We start from the raw sequence: 14927 nt of genomic DNA on the forward strand, positions 1-14927 counted from the left end.
TCATCAAAGAATTCTATGCAAATGTAGTGAGAGAAGACAAGACCAAGGCCCCAACCTTCAAAAGCTACGTGACAGAAAAGGAGGTGGACTTTAGCCCAAATGCCATAACAAGAGCTCTTCACCTGAAATTACCTCATTTTGATGAGGCCAGCTATCAGGAAAGGATAAGTAAAAGCCCTGATAATGATAAGCTCACAGAGATAGTGACGGACATCTGTGTTATAGCAACTGATTGGGAGAGGTACGCAGATGGGAGACCCAAGTTCATCAAGAGGGGAGACCTTAGCCATGAAGCCAAGGGGTGGTTTGAACTTGTAAGGAGGTCCATTCTACCAGCTACAAATAATTCAGAGGTAAACATCAATCAAGCTACTATGGTGCATTGCTTAGTACAGGGTGGGGAGATCAATGTGCATGAACTCATCGCTGAGGGGATTCAAGATTCAGCTGAGAAGGCTGATTTAGGTGCCAGGCTCTAGTACCCTAGCACCATTCTTAGGTTGTGCAACAAAGCCAAGGTAGTATTTGAGGACAGCAATCCAGACTGGGTGAACCCAGGGAGGCCAGTTACACTCGAGCGATTGGTCTATACCACACCTGCTCAGCAACAAAGAAGGCCACATATAGGAAAGCAAAAAGCCAAGGAAGGAACTCATCAAGAGGAATATCATCAGGAAGAATATCAATAAGAAGAGCATCATGACCCAGTCAACCTAAATATGACTCACCTTCTAAGAGCCATTGAGGATTTGGGAATGAGACATATGGAGGGACAAGAGCAAATACTTCACATTCAGTCCAACTGGATGAGACAACAAGAAGAGTGACAGAAACAACACATGGAGCAGCAACAGGAGCAATACTCCCAACTCACTCAAGCCATCCACCAAGTTACTGAGAGGCAAGAGCGTCAAGATAAACGCCTTCAAGAACTCAACCAGCGGCAACTAGCTCAAATGAAATCATTCAATGAGTTCAATGTGCTGAATGAAGGAAGGCAGTTACATAGAGAGGAGTTCAACGTAAACACTCAGGCCAGGTTGAACTACATGTACAGCAATATGCATCATCTACATTATGCCATTCCCACATATGATGAGGTCCAAAAAGAGTTTGTTGAACAAGAAGAAAGGAAGGTGAAACAGCAGAAGGACACACTAAAGAAGAAGATGGAAGATGCTGGCTTCTGGAAGAAACTGCTTGGGAAAGGCAAAGGAAGTGGGAGCACAAGCACTCAAGAAAAACACCTAGAGGACAAGCAAGAAGGAGAGCATGGGCAACCGCATGAGTAAAAGGTGGTGGAGCTCCTTCTTTGGTCTCTCTTTTTCCATTTTTGAAATAAAGAAGATCTTGTATGAAATAAAACATGCTTCCATGTTTGTTTGAACCTTTTCAATTATGCATTTTAAGTTTTTATTGCTTAGGTCTATGATTTCTGGTTTAAGTGTTACTGCATCATACCATTACTTATTGTATGCTTGTCTTTTAAATCAAATGAAAAGAGAATGTTTATGTTTCAAAAGACCAGAGAAGAGTTCATGATATGGAAGTGCATTCATGAGTCTTTGGTGTGATCATAAGTTAGCTAAGTTGGTTCAACCATAAGGTGGGGATGATAACTATCTGGCCTGAATACTCTACTTTGAATATACCCATGAGACTAAGTAAATAACAAGATCCTAATAAGAGAAAGGGAAAGAACACTTAAAGTGAGAAACAAAAGAAAAAGAGTAAGCAATAAGGCTAGGTACCAATGGTTTTAATCTTGAGGCATGTGTCTGTGGTGTTCCTGTGTGAGGGATTTACTTGGATGAATAAGCTCTTAGGGGGGTGCCTTATCACTTGGTAACTTGGGTTAACTAACTCGAGATTATCAGCTGAAAGTCCACTATCAAGAGTAACCCTCGCTACAGAGCATTTAGTAACCCAAAGAGGTGCTGGACACCAAGGTCTCAAGAAGGAAAATAAATGAACCAGATGCCTGTGGTGTGTATGTATGGGGGAGAGACATGAGGGAGTAAGTCCTTAGGGGTGTCTCAACACCTAGCACCTTGAACCAACTGGTTCGGGAGTGTTGGCTGAAAGCTTATCTTAAAGAGTTGCCCCCTTACAGAGCACTTAGCTTGAAGAACTCAAATAAGCCCTGGAATGACAATAAAAGGATCAATAAAAGTCTCATGGGACGTAAGCAAAGTCAGTGTTTTAGGACATGATAAAGGTCTGAAAGCCAGTAATTGAATGAACCTAAGTTTCTATGCATGAAACCACCATAAAATCAGTGACATGACTTCCACAAGAATGACTCATTTCTCTTGGCATTCCATTCATCATTCTCTTGTTCCAGTACTTGCTTAGGGACAAGCAAGCTTTAAGTTTGGTGTTGTGATGCCAGGGCATCTTGGCCAGTTTCACTGACCTTTTCTTTACTGTTTTTAAGGTAGTTTCATGCATTTCACTTATACTTTGATTAAGCATACATTGTGCATTTTACATGATTTCATGAGGATTTTGCATGAGTTTAGTGACAAATTGTATGTTGCATTACCCATGACTTGGACTAGAACTTTGATGCACTTTATTGCTTGATTTTAGGACCAAAGGAAGCAAGGAAGAACCACTTAGCAGTCACGTTAATCTAATTAACGTGGCCACTAACGTGGAATGGGAGGTAACTTGCAAAGTTAATGAGAAAAGTGATTGCCAATAACGCTCTCGAAGCCATCATTGCCCACGTTAAGAGTCACGTTAACTAAGTTAACTTGAACTCTAACGTGAAGAAGGGACTTTGAGCCAACGTTAGTGACACTTAACATTATCACTAACGTTGGCCAATGATCATAAGTGGCCACGTTAGAGCCCACGTTAACTTAGTTAACGTGGCCTCTAACGTAAAAAGGGGGAAGGAAGCCAACGTTAGTGACACTCAACACTGTCACTAACGTTGGCCTAAGGTGCAATGTACCACGTTAACTCCCACGTTAACTTGGTTAACGTGGGAGCTAACGTAAGAGGCAAACGAGGTCGACAACATTAGTGACACCCAACATTGTCACTAACGTTGGAAGCACCCACAAAACCTCCAAGGAGCCACGTTAACTTCCACGTTAACTTAGTTAACGCGGAAGCTAACGTTGATGAGTGAAAGATGAGCCAACGTTAGTGACACTCAACATTGTCAATAATGTTGGGGATGGCTAAGAATGGCCACGTTAGAAGCCACGTTAACCTAGTTAACGTGGACTCTAACGTGAGACATAGGGGCACATTGGAACGTTAGTGACAATGTTGAGTGTCACTAACGTTCTTGAAGGTTGGCAAGGCCACGTTAACCTAGTTAATGTGGGATTCTAACGTGAGACATAGGGGCACACTGGAACGTTAGTGACAATGTTAAGTGTCACTAACGTTCTCGAAGGATGGCAAGGGCACGTTAGAAGCCACGTTAACCTAGTTAACGTGGGCTCTAACCTGATGCAAAAGGGGTACATTGGAACGTTAGTGACAATGTTGAGTGTCACTAACGTTCTCGAACTCATACTTTCACTAAACGTTAACACCCCTAACGTCTTGAGCTAAAGTCGCTGCCCACTTCACACTATCTCTCTGCAAGTAAAGCCAAGCCCAAATGAAGAAGAGAACTGCTTCAAACTCAAGATCTAAAGGCCCAGGACTTGAAGAGCCAACTAGAAGCTGAGAAGAGTAGTATATATAGGAGTAGCTTTGAATTATTTAAAAGTTCTGGAAGTTGGAAAAGAGCACTACTTTCTGTATTTTACTTTCTCTGCTCTTCTAGTTCCATGATGTATTCTCATCTTTGTTTTCATTTTCTAGAGCAATGAACAACTAAACCCCTTTCATTGGGTTAGGGAGCTCTGTTGTAAATTGATGGATCAATACTAGTTTTCGTTATTCTTCTTCTATCTTTTCTCTTGATTTTACTTGAAAGCTTTCGATCTTCATCCAATTGGGTAGTTATCTTGTAAAAGAAGCTATTCAAACTTGGATCTCTTCTGAACCTTGAAAGAGGAATGAAGAGATCAAGCTAGAAATGCTTTCTCATGCTGTACCAAATTGGGTTTGGATGGATATGTGACTATAATCCTCTCAACACCTGATTTGGGAAATGCATGTGGTATAATCAGTGACCACACTTCATCTCTTCTCATGAGCAATTGACTAACGAATTGGCTATTGATCAAGATTTGAGAGATTGAATTGCAAAAAATTGTAATTCAATCAATTAAGATTGCCAAGGAGATCAATGAATGCATTGATTGAGGAAGAGATGAAAATGAACTTGATCCGGAGAATTGCAACATCTCCTGCGCCCAATGAACTCCCCAATTCTGATCTCACCCATTCTCTTTAATTTCTGCGTTTACTTTTATGAGCAAATGATGCCAAGGCATCTTAGGCTAGTTTCACTAGCATTTTTCTGTTAGTTTTAGTTGTTTTATGCATTTTCTTGAGCTTAAAGTAACCAAGAATGGTTAAATGAATAACAAAGCAATGAACCATCCAAATAGTATGATTTTGATGCAAATTCCATGAGTTTTTAGTTATATTACTTGAATGCTATGAATGGAAGATTTCTCATGAAATTTTGCAAGACTTTGATGCAGTTGTTTGGATGATTTCAGGGAAGAAGAGGCTAGGCAAGGAAGCAACAAAATCAATAAAGGAAGCTTGAATATCACATGTGGAGTTTAAGTTCCAGTTTAAGCTTAAACTGGAACTTAAACTGCCAAGCCATATAATGTTGGGAACTATCAGTGGCGTTTAAGCTCCAGTTTAAGCTTAAACTGGAGCTTAAACGCCAAAATCATGAAAGTTGAGGAAAAGCTGAAAGTGGCGTTTAACCTCCAGTTTAACCTTAAACTGGAAGTTAAACGCCAGAAATGAGAAATGCACTAGGGAGCCATTTCCACGTTTAAGCTCCAGTTTAACCTTAAACTGGAGCTTAAACGTGTTCGACCAAAATTCTCCTCCAGGGTTGCTTTCTTCATTTCCACGTTTAAGCTTCAGTTTAACCTTAAACTGAAGCTTAAACGTGTTCGACCATTCCACACTCCAGGGTTGCTTTCTTCCATTTCCACGTTTAAGCTTCAGTTTAACCTTAAACTGAAGCTTAAACGTGTTCGACTACTTTACCCTCCAGGGTTGCTTTCTTCCATTTCCACGTTTAAGCTTCAGTTTAACCTTAAACTGAAGCTTAAACGTGCTTGAGTTATGATGTGCGGAAAACGATCCGACACAAAACTCACCGGCAAGTGCACCGGGTCGCATCAAGTAATAATAACTCACGGGAGTGAGGTCGATCCCACAAGGATTGATGGATCAAGCAATTTTAGTGGGTGATTAGTTTAGTCAAGCTAACATTGGTGAATTGTGTGAAGAGTGACCGACAAAAAGTAAATTGCAAGAATTAAAGGTGCAGAATGTAAATTGGTAAGTAACTTAAAGAGCAAGAAATGTAAATTGCAAGAATCTTAAATTGCAAGAATTATAAATTGCATGAAATTGTAAAGGGAATTGGGAATTGGATTTGCAGAATTTAAATAAAGAAAAGTAATTTGCAACAATTAGAAGATTGGAATATGACTTGATTGAATCGGATAAAAAAAACAGAAACGTAAATAAACATGAAAAGCATTAAACAGAGAATGAAAAATTGGAATTCAGATCTCAGGACCCAAGAGACTAGATAACCAAGTCTAGATCTCAATGCCTTCCTAGATCCAACAAGAGCAATTGCAAAGAAATTAGAGAAATGTAAAGTAAAGAAGGAGTAGATGAAGAAGCAATTAACCGAAACTGAAATTCAAGTGTGCAGTAAATAAAGCAGAGAGATCTTAGAATGAGATTGAAACAGAATTCCTTCAATTCTCCAACCCAAGACTCAAAAACAAATTAAAAAGAGAGCTCTCTACTACTACTCCTAGTGCTCCCTAGTGGAGCCAGCCTCCTCACAAATGTGAAAATGATGCCTTATATAGGCTTTACAAAATGGAAATGAAAATGAAATTAAAAACAAATTACAATTAAATGAAATTCCTATTTTATCTATTTCTTGCGCCTTTGAGTGATGATCATGGGCCCTTTCTCTTGATGGAATTGGGTTGAGAGAGGCCTTGGTTGATTGCTCTTGGAATTTGGAGAAGAACCGAATTGAACCGGGTTGGAATCATGAAAGCTTGAGTAAAAGTTGGAGGAAAAGTTAGGGTCAAAGTTAGGGGTCTAACTTTGAGGCTAACTTTTCATATCAGCTAGCAAAATTTGCTGATACCAACGTTGGTGCCAAAGTTAGGGGTCTAACTTTGGCTCCAACGTTGGCCATTCCTAATACACCTAAGGCGCCAACTTTGTCCTCTTGTCATGTTGCCAATTTTATGCCCAATATAGACTATCATATATGGTTGGAAAGCTCTAAATGTCAGCTTTCTAACCCACTTGGAATCACTACAATTGGACATCTACAACTCAAGTTATGATCATTTGAAGAGGGCATGGTTGCTGGCTTTGGTGTGCAGCGTTTGAGGTAAAGTTTGCCTCAAACGTTAGCGAAAACGCCAGTTCTGGAGGCTCAAACGTATTGTCCACCCCATACTATTATACATTGTTGGAAAGCCCTGAATGTCTACTTTCATTTGCCGTTGGAAGCGCATCAATTGGAGCTCTACAGCTCGAGTTATACTCCGCTGAAGGTGCAGAGGTCAGTTGGCCTCACTGCAGGTTGCCACCATGTTCGTTTATGCACATTGCGGGGCAGTTTTCATCCTCAATTTTAGTGTCCACCATGCAGTGCCATATATGCTTGGAAAGCTCTTGATTCCTACTTTCCAATACTTCTTGAATCGCCTCATTTGGAGCTCTGTAGCTCAAGTTATTCTTGTTGGAAGTATACCCCTTCAAGCTGTTGTGGTGTGTGGCGCCAACGTTAACCTCCAAGTTAGGGGTCTAACGTTGGCGCAAACGTGAGTAGCCCCTGGGACAAATTTTTCATGCCAATGTTAGCCTCCAAGTTAGGGGGCTAACGTTGGCGCAAACGTGGAGTAGCCCTGGGTGATTTTCCAATTCTCACGTTAGCCTCAAAGTTAGGGGTCTAACTTTGAGGCTAACTTTTCACCCAAAACTTTTTGTCCTCTCTTCCTCCTTGTTTTGAGCCACGCTTTTCTTCCTTTGGGCCACGCTTTTCTTCCTTGATTTGGTCATGGGTCACGCTTTTAGAAGCGTGGCCTAAGCCTCCAAAGTGTGCTCCAATTTCAAAGTGTGCCCAAAATTCCTCTTTTCTTCTTTTTAGCTTATTTTGTGCTCTTTTTGCTTCTTTTTCTTCTTATTTCCTACAAAGTTTATCAAATCAAAAGATCAAAGAAATGTACCATTTAAGCACCAAAGAATGCAATATTTAAGCACTAATCATAAATTTCTTGTATGAAAAAGCATAGAAAAACATGACATGGTGACATGTCATCACAACACCAAACTTAAACCTTGCTTGTCCCCAAGCAAGAAAAGAATCATGCAATAAAGATTGACAATCCAAGGCAAGGAGAATAGCAACTCAATGTTCATGGTAAGCTAGTTTTCTACGCATGCTACAATCACAAAAGAAATGTAAATGATTGATGCTTCCATCTAGCTCAATTTATGAAATCTTTCTTTTATATTTCTTCCTTGAAGCAAGCTTTTGATTTTCTTATTAGCTTCTCCTTTTGGGTGCTTTGCCCCATGAGTTGATAACAAAGTTACGACTTCTAAATGCTTTGTTTTCAAGTATTACCACTTGATACATAAGCACCACAAGCATTTGATTAGAGGACTTCATTAAGCTCATTTTTCTTTTCTTTTCTTGACTCTCTAATCATTGTTGCTCAGAGCCTTGAGCTTTGAGGGAGTGCTTTTGCACTTTGAGCCTAGCCTTGACTTCTAAGTGTTTTGTTTTCAAGCATTTGGCTTGATACATAAACACCACAAGTACTTAACATATAAATTGCCATTGATACTCAGAGCCTTCAGCTTTCTCATTCTTTCCCTTTTTCTTTTCTTGCTTTATTTTGCATTTGCTTTCAAGGTTTTCATGATTTTAAAAGATTTCACAAAATGTCCTAGATGAAAACTTCAATTAAATAAAATCCAATGCAATTAAGCAACAATCAAACATACTAGCTTTCCAATACCTTTATGCACATGCTAAAATCTTCTTTAATGCCTTGTTTGTTTATGATCATGATACTTTGTTGCTTTTGAATTCACAAAACTCAAGTTGGTAATCATAATGACATAGCACTATGTTGCAATTTAGAATTCAAACTATGCCTTTTCATACACACATGCATACAGAGAAGGTAAAGACAATCATGCAGTTTATAGTGCTTGAAACAAATTAGAGGAAAAGGAACTTTACAACCTTGTAGTTCATCTTCTCTATTGTTGTCATTTTCCTCCCATTCTCCTCCTTCCCATACCAAACTCAGAATGCTTGCTCATCCTCAAGCAACTATTAGAACCGTGGCTATGGGGCTAAGATGGATCATGAATGTCTTACACAAGAAATGTTAGTAGTACATGTGTTTCAAGCAAGCAAAATTAAAGATAATAATCAAGGCACAAGAGACAGAGGCATTGTGATTGCAAGCTTAAGAAGGTGAGCATAATACTTTGCATAAAGAATAAGTGGCACACCAAACTTAGTGTGACACTTTCACTTGGAATCAATGCAAGTATCCAGTAAAGATTTGAAGCAAATTGTGTTGCATAGCAACACCAAACTTAAAATGCAATCCTATGTCCATTTATTTGTATTAAAACCAAGCAAATGAAACTGTTCTTTATTAAATACGATCACTAAGCCAAGAATCTGTCATTAATAAAGCTCTCTTGGTGATGTATTAATAAACACAGCAAATAAGCAGACTAAAATGAAAGCATTAAAAACAAAGAATTAACTAAAGTAAACAGAATAACAAAATATCAAACCAAAAGAAAATTAACACTGCAACGACATTATGGTTATGCAGACAAGTGGTGTTGCTGAATGATTTGCATAGAAAAATAGGTGGCACACCAAACTTAGAATCTTGGTGTGTCGCTTTCATTTTTGATTTGATGCAATCATCCAAAAAGATTGAAAACAATTTGTTGCAAGGCAACACCAAACTTAGAATGTAACCATATGCCAATTTATTGAATTTGAAACAAAACAAAGAACGAAAGCAAAGCAGAGAAGAGAATTTGTACCTACTGTTGACATGTTGTTTACTTTCTTCCTCTTCTTCCAGTTTGTTAAGAGGAATGACTCCAAGAGGGGAGAAATTTCAGCTACTGTCCCTTGTCTTGGTTTTTCCTCAGCAAGCTTCTTTTTGCAAATGGCTCGATTGATCTTGCTTACTGGATTAGGGACAGGATTGGTGCTTTTGTTAGTTGCCTTCACTTCTTTGAATCCAAGTCTTGGTTGCTGTGTGATTATTGGAGTGATTTCTTCATTAAGGGCCTCTTGTATTGGTGGTTCCACGAGCCCTTCCTTCATGTGATTTACTGCTTCACTTGAGTGTGAATTCTCTGGAATGACTTCCTCACTTTCATGCTCCTCCACTCCTTTCTTTGCACCCAACATTTGTTTTAATAGCTCTATCATGGGGGAGGTTTGTTTATCTTCCCAACATTTCTTCATCTCCTCGTCATACCTTTCAATCATGGATTCAAGTGTTGAGGCGTTTTGGTCCAGGGAGGTTTGTGAGAGTTGTGAGTCTTCATGTTCTCTTATCGTCTCAAGTGGCTTCTGTGAATATGCAAGGTCAGGTTCAAATGTTTCCTCTACCTCATTTTTCATTGAAATTTCTCTTGACACAGAGGCTTCCTCATCTTGCTTTTCCACTTCCTCACCCACAAATTTGTCTTCATCCTTACTGTTTGACGGTTCTAAGTTCCTCTTTATTTGCTCTAAGGGTCCATTCATCTCCTTGAGGATGGTTTCTTCCCAAGATTGGGGTTGTGTGAAGCTTGCCACGACTTTTCTGTGTATTTCAATGGCTTCGCGTTGGCGTTCTAAGGGTTCTTTGGACCATTGAAGGTACTCCTCAACTGCTAATTCAAGAGATGAAGGTTGAGAGTAATTTTGGTGATGTGGATGTGTTGTGGTGAAGTTGTGTTGAGGGGTGTGGAATGAGTTGTGTGATTGATGGGATGACTGGTATGGATTTTGGAGGAAACTTTGTGTTGAGGCATAATCAAGTGATGAAGAACTTTTAGATGAGAAACTGGGACGCGAGGGTGGATGCTCTTTCATTCTGTGGCGACACCCCCATCTACCATGAGGATAATAATATGAATTATTTTGTAGTGGTGGTTGGTATCCCATATGATTCTCCTGCTCATCTTGTGTCTCTGAAGTAAATCTCCATGGATTGGAGTGCTTATAATTTGTATTTTCTTGGTGATATTCCCAGCCACCATTAGAGATTGGTGATGGTGGGTAATATCCCCTAAAATTTGTTTGATCATAAGATGAGTTGAACTCCATTTGAACTTTGGAAAACACAACACCATTGAAAATTGAAATTACTCATATCAGAGATGAGAATTTCTTAGTGAGGCATAAACTCAAACACCTTGGTTTCAATCTAAAACAGAGAACAAAAATAAAGAAAATGCTTAATCTAGACTTCTCACCCACTTAATCATTGTTGATCTAATCAATCCCCGGCAACGGCGCCAAAAACTTGATGTGCGGAAAACGATCCGACACAAAACTCACCGGCAAGTGCACCGGGTCGCATCAAGTAATAATAACTCACGGGAGTGAGGTCGATCCCACAGGGATTGATGGATCAAGCAATTTTAGTGGGTGATTAGTTTAGTCAAGCTAACATTGGTGAATTGTGTGAAGAGTGACCGACAGAAAGTAAATTGCAAGAATTAAAGGTGCAGAATGTAAATTGGTAAGTAACTTAAAGAGCAAGAAATGTAAATTGTAAGAATCTTAAATTGCAAGAATTATAAATTGCATGAAATTGTAAAGGGAATTGGGAATTGGATTTGCAGAATTTAAATAAAGAAAAGTAAATTGCAACAATTAGAAGATTGGAATATGACTTGATTGAATCGGATAAAAAAAAACAGAAACGTAAATAAACATGAAAAGCATTAAACAGAGAATGAAAAATTGGAATTCAGATCTCAGGACCCAAGAGACTAGATAACCAAGTCTAGATCTCAATGCCTTCCTAGATCCAACAAGAGCAATTGCAAAGAAATTAGAGAAATGTAAAGTAAAGAAGGAGTAGATGAAGAAGCAATTAACCGAAACTGAAATTCAAGTGTGCAGTAAATAAAGCAGAGAGATCTTAGAATGAGATTGAAACAGAATTTCTTCAATTCTCCAACCCAAGACTCAAAAACAAATTAAAAAGAGAGCTCTCTACTACTACTCCTAGTGCTCCCTAGTGGAGCCAGCCTCCTCACAAATGTGAAAATGATGCCTTATATAGGCTTTACAAAATGGAAATGAAAATGAAATTAAAAACAAATTACAATTAAATGAAATTCCTATTTTATCTATTTCTTGCGCCTTTGAGTGATGATCATGGGCCCTTTCTCTTGATGGAATTGGGTTGAGAGAGGCCTTGGTTGATTGCTCTTGGAGTTTGGAGAAGAACCGAATTGAACCGGGTTGGAATCATGAAAGCTTGAGTAAAAGTTGGAGGAAAAGTTAGGGTCAAAGTTAGGGGTCTAACTTTGAGGCTAACTTTTCATATCAGCTAGCAAAATTTGCTGATACCAACGTTGGTGCCAAAGTTAGGGGTCTAACTTTGGCTCCAACGTTGGCCATTCCTAATACACCTAAGGCGCCAACTTTGTCCTCTTGTCATGTTGCCAATTTTATGCCCAATATAGACTATCATATATGGTTGGAAAGCTCTAAATGTCAGCTTTCTAACCCACTTGGAATCACTTCAATTGGACATCTACAACTCAAGTTATGATCATTTGAAGAGGGCATAGTTGCTGGCTTTGGTGTGCAGCGTTTGAGGTAAAGTTTGCCTCAAACGTTAGCGAAAACGCCAGTTCTGGAGGCTCAAACGTATTGTCCACCCCATACTATTATACATTGTTGGAAAGCCCTGAATGTCTACTTTCATTTGCCGTTGAAAGCGCATCAATTTGAGCTCTACAGCTCGAGTTATACTCCGCTGAAGGTGCAGAGGTCAGTTGGCCTCACTGCAGGTTGCCACCATGTTCGTTTATGCACATTGCGGGGCAGTTTTCATCCTCAATTTTAGTGTCCACCATGCAGTGCCATATATGCTTGGAAAGCTCTTGATTCCTACTTTCCAATGCTTCTTGAATCACCTCATTTGGAGCTCTGTAGCTCAAGTTATTCTTGTTGGAAGTATACCCCTTCAAGCTGTTGTGGTGTGTGGCGCCAATGTTAGCCTCCAAGTTAGGGGTCTAACGTTGGCGCAAACGTGAGTAGCCCCTGGGACAAATTTTTCATGCCAACGTTAGCCTCCAAGTTAGGGGGCTAACGTTGGCGCAAACGTGGAGTAGCCCTGGGTGATTTTCCAATTCTCACGTTAGCCTCAAAGTTAGGGGTCTAACTTTGAGGCTAACTTTTCACCCAAAACTTTTTGTCCTCTCTTCCTCCTTGTTTTGAGCCACGCTTTTCTTCCTTTGGGCCACGCTTTTCTTCCTTGATTTGGTCATGGGTCACGCTTTTAGAAGCGTGGCCTAAGCCTCCAAAGTGTGCTCCAATTTCAAAGTGTGCCCAAAATTCCTCTTTTCTTCTTTTTAGCTTATTTTGTGCTCTTTTTGCTTCTTTTTCTTCTTATTTCCTACAAAGTTTATCAAATCAAAAGATCAAAGAAATGTACCATTTAAGCACCAAAGAATGCAATATTTAAGCACTAATCATAAATTTCTTGTATGAAAAAGCATAGAAAAACATGACATGGTGACATGTCATCAAGTTATACCACCTCTAGGAGTGTCCAACGTTTAAGTTCCAGTTTAAGCTTAAACTGGAACTTAAACGTGCTTCCACAAAAGGCATCACTGGAAGTGTCTAGCGTTAAAGTTGCAGTTTAAGCTTAAACTGCAACTTAAATGCCACTATTTGAAAAGGTTTCTGGGCCAAAGATATTGCAGTTTTAAGTTAGCATTTGACCACAAACATTAACTTAAACGTACTCTGGTATGAAACCCAATTGAATATCATGGTTTATGGGATTGGGCCTGAAGAATTGATGAGTCTGGAATTTCAATTTGTTGAGTCATGTGTCATTACTTGATTATCACTAAGTTGGCTCAATGAATGTTACAGAATTGGATCAGCAGCCTCATCAGGATTATGGATCATAAACCCAAAGCAAAAGGAAATCAGGGAAAAGCCTCAAAGCCCAAGAAACACAACAGAAGCTCAATTTAGAAAGTGTATAAATAGGATAGAATTTAAGTTAGTCGAAGGACTTTTGGATCATTTTTGGAGTTTTCATACTTTTTGTAATTGAATTCAGAGCTATGACTCACTAAACCTCCTTTCATTGGGTTAGGGAGCTCTATTGTAATTCAATGAATCAATAATAGTTTTTATCTTTTTCTTCAATCTTTTCTCTTGAATTTTTGTTAGAAAGCTTCTCGATCTAATTCCATTGGTTAGTTGTCTTGGGAAAGAAACTATCCATAATTGGAATCCTTCGGAACCTTGGGAAAGGAATGGAGGATTCATGCTAGAGAAGCTTTCTCACAGTGAATTGGATTGGGGTTTGGATGGATATTGTGACATGTAATCCTACCAAATTGTGGTTCATGAAACTGTGTGGTATAATCAGTGATCGAGCGTCATCTCTTCTTATGAACATTTAAACCAAGGGATTGGGAATTTGTTTGTTTTTAGAGAGAATTGGTAAGCCAAGGGATTGGGATCCAATCATATAAGATTGCCAAGCAAAATTCAATGAACGCATTGGTTGAGGAAGGGATAAAAATGTTTTGATTCGGAGATCTCAATATCTCCTGAAACCCAATGAATTCCCCATTTCTGATCTACCACTTTCTCTTTACATTCTGCAATTAAATTCATGCAATCACCCAGATCCCTTTTTAATTTCAGCAATTTAGCTTCTCGCTCTTTAATTCATGCAATTTAAGATTCCGCAATTTCAATTTCTTGCCATTTACGTTTCCCGCCAATTTTACATTCCACAATTCTCATCTAAATCTTGATTCTGCTCAACTAGAACACACTTCTAATCCGAATTGCTCACTCAACCAATCCTTGTGGGATTCGACCTCACTCTATTGTGAGTTTTTACTTGACGATAACCGGTGCACTTGCCGGAAGGAATTTTTGCCGATCGTGCAATTTCCTAAAATCGTAGCATCAAGTTTATGGCGCCGTTGCCGGGGATTGGTTTTCGATTGACAATTCTCAAATTGGAAGTTAACTAGATTGAGCATTTTTCTTGTTTTGTTAATTCAGTTCAAGTTACTTGTTGAATTTTAATTTCTGCACTCTGTTACTTGCTTTCTTTCTGTATGCCTTTAAATTCAAGCAACTAACTCACTGACTCACTAACTATTTGAATTAATTCCTCAACTGCTCTAACCATACTCTTCCATTAATCAAGAGTATTTCACTTGTTTGTTGCCTGTGCTGTGTTCTTGTATGACAGGTAGGAAAGGAGAGACATCAACTCCTCCATATACCGAATCAGAGAGGACCCTTCATAAACTTAGAAGGGAAGCAAGAGGGAAGAGAGTACTGGGAGAAGAAGAATCTGAAGGAGAATCTGAGGACAATTTTGAGGAAGCTCTAGATCTCAACATGGATAGAGAAGTTCACAACCATGAGAGAGCTGATGGAAACAATGCCATTCCCGAGAGGAGGGTTCTTGGTTCATACATAAACCCAACCTCTGGGAATTGTGGTA

Source organism: Arachis stenosperma, chromosome 6 (genome assembly GCF_014773155.1).
Source record: "Arachis stenosperma cultivar V10309 chromosome 6, arast.V10309.gnm1.PFL2, whole genome shotgun sequence".
NCBI lineage: Eukaryota > Viridiplantae > Streptophyta > Magnoliopsida > Fabales > Fabaceae > Arachis > Arachis stenosperma.